The 3,105-nt window shown below is 35.7% G+C and overlaps 1 pseudogene; it reads left to right on the forward strand.

Moving 5' to 3' along the window:
- Positions 1-446: 446 nt before the first annotated feature.
- LOC101095961 lies at positions 447-816 on the forward strand (annotated as a pseudogene).
- The last annotated feature ends 2,289 nt before the right edge of the window (positions 817-3,105 follow it).

The raw sequence follows: 3,105 nt of genomic DNA on the forward strand, positions 1-3,105 counted from the left end.
TCAAAAGACATAGGATATCAGAATGGATGAAAAAAAAGAAAGAAATAAAATCCATCTCTATGCTGCCTACAAAAGACTCATTTTAGACCTAAAGATACCTGCAGATTGAAAGTGAGGGGATGGAAAACCATCTTTCATTATAATGGAGGTCAGAAGAAAGCTGAGTAGCCATACTTAGACAAACTAGATTTTAAAACAAAGACTATAACAAGAGATTAAGAAGGCATTATATTATAATTAAGGGGTCTATCCATCAAGAAGATCTAATGATTGTAAATATTTATGCCCCCAACTTGGTACACCAAAATATGTAAATCGATTAATAACAAACATAAAGAAACTCATTGATAATAATACAATAATAGTAGGGAATTTTGGCCTTTCTCTTTCTGCCATCTTGGAACCTTTGGAGGCCTTCTGGGAACAGGACTCCTGAAATGACAAATATGTCTGGAAGGCTGTGATACAAAGCCATTTTTGCTGGCTATAAACGGGGTCTCTGGAACCAGAGGGAGCACACAGCTCTTCTTAAAATTGAAGGTGTTTATGAAACCGAATTCCATCTAGGCAAGAGATGTACTTATGTGTACAAAGCAAAGAACAACACAGTAACTTCTGGTGGCAAACTGAATAAAACCAGAGTAATCTGGGGAAAAGTAACTCATGCTCATGGAAACAGTGGCATTGTTCATGCAAAATTCCAAAGCAATTATCCTGCTAAAGCCATTGGCAACAGAATCTGTGTGATGCTGTATCCCTCAAGGATTTAAACTAACTGAAAAGTAAATAAATAAAGGTGTGGATTTGTTCTCTTGAGAAAAAATAGTGGGGAATTTTAACACCCCACTTACAGCAATGGAAGATTAAGGCAGACATAAACAATATAGAAACAACAAAAACAACAACAAAAACCCAGTAGAACAGATCGATGAAACTAAGAATAGTTTTTGGAAAGAATAAACAAAATTGATGAAGCCTTAGCCAGACTTATTAAAAAGAAAAGGCAAAGGACCCAATTAGATAAAATCATAAATGAAAGAGGACAGATCATAACTAACAACATAGAAATACAATTACATAAGAATACTATGAAAAATTAAATGCCAGCAAACTGGATAATCTGGAAGAAATGGACAAATTCCTACAAACTTACAAATTTCCAAAACTGAAACAGGAATAAAAAGAAAATTTGAACAGGCCCATAACCAGCAAAAATTGAATCAATAATAAAATTCTCCCAAGAAACAAGAGTCCTGGGCCAAATGGCTTCCTAGGGGAATTCTACAAGACATTTAAAGTAGAGTTGACACCTATTCTTCTCAAACTTTTCCAAAAAATAGAAATATAAGAAAAACTTCCAAACTCATTCTAGAAATCCAGGATTACCTTGATTCCAAAACTGAACAAAGACACCTCTAAAAAGGAGAATTACAGGCCAATATCTCTGATGAACATGTTTGCAAAAATTCTCAACAAGATACTAGCAAATAGAATTCAACAGTACATTAAAAGAATTATTCACCATGATCAAGTGGGAATTATTCCTGGGCTGCAGGGCTGATCCTAACTAAAAAGGTAAAAGGTCTGTACTCTGAAAACTATAGAACACTTATGAAAGAAATTAAAGAGGACACAAAGAAATGGAAAAGCATTCCATGCTCATGCATTGGAAGAGCAAACCTTGGTAAAATGTCTATACTATCCAAAGCAATCTAGACATTTAATGCAATACATATCAAAATACCAACAGCATTCTTCACAGAGCTAGAACAAACAATCCTAAAATTTATATGGAACCACAAAAGACCCTGAATAGTCAAAGTAATCCTGAAAAACAGAAAACTTGAGGCATCACAATTCCAAATTTTAAGCTATACTACAAAGTTGTAGTCATCAAGACAGTATGGGGGTGGGGGTGCCTGGGTGGCTCAGTCAGTTAAGCATCCAACTTCAGCTCAGGTCATGATCTTGCAGTCCATAAGTTCAAGTTCTGTGTCGGGCTCTGTGCTGATAGCTCGGAGCCTGAAGCCTGCTTCGATTCTCTCTCTCTCTCTCTCTCTCTCTCTCTCTCTCTCTCTCTCTCAAAAATAAATAAACATCAAAATTTTTTAAAACAAAATGCAGTATGATACTGGCACAAATACTGACACATAGATCAATGGAACAGAATAGAAATGGACCCACAACTATATGGTCAACTAATGTTTGACAAAGCAGGAAAAAAATATCCAATAGAAAAAAGGTCTCTTCAGGAAATGGTGTTGGGAAAATGACGGCAACATGCGGAAGAATAAACCTGGACCACTTTCTTACACCACACACAAGAGTAGTTTCAAAATGGATGAAAGACCTAAATGTGAAACAGGAAACTATCAAAATTCTAGAGAGGAACGCAAGCAGCAACCTCTGTGACCTCAGTCACAGCAACTTCTTACTAGTCATGTCACTTAAGGCAAGGAAAACAAAAGCAAGCATAGACTATTGGGACTTCATCAAGATAAAAAGCTTCTGCACAGCAAAGGAAACAACAAAACTAAAAGGCAGCTAACAGAATGGGAGAAGATAAATGACATATCTGATAAAGGGTTACTATCCAAAATCTATAAACAACTTATCAAACTCAGCACACACACGCACAAAAATCCAGTAAAGAAATGGACAGAAGACATAAATAGACACTTTCCCAAAGAAGACATCCAGATGGCTAACAGATATATGAAAAGATACTCAACCTCACTCATCATCAGGCAAATACAAATCAAAACCACAATGATATTCCATCTCACACCTAAATTCCTAAAATTAACAACACTAGACACAAAGGTTGTTTATGAGAATACCAAAAAAGGAGAACACTCTTGCACTTTTGATCAGAATTAAAACTGGTGTAGCTACTCTGGAGAATAGTATATAGGTTCCTCAAAAAGTTAAAAATAGAACTACCCTATGATCCAGCAATTGTGCTATTAGGTATTTCCCCAAAGGTTACAACAATACAGATATGAAGGGGTATATGCACCCCAATGTTTATAGCAGCATTATCAACAATAGTCAAACTATGAAGAGAGCTCTGATATCCATTGACTGATAAACGGAAAAAGAAGA

Source organism: Felis catus, chromosome X, assembly GCF_018350175.1.
Source record: "Felis catus isolate Fca126 chromosome X, F.catus_Fca126_mat1.0, whole genome shotgun sequence".
Lineage (NCBI taxonomy): Eukaryota > Metazoa > Chordata > Mammalia > Carnivora > Felidae > Felis > Felis catus.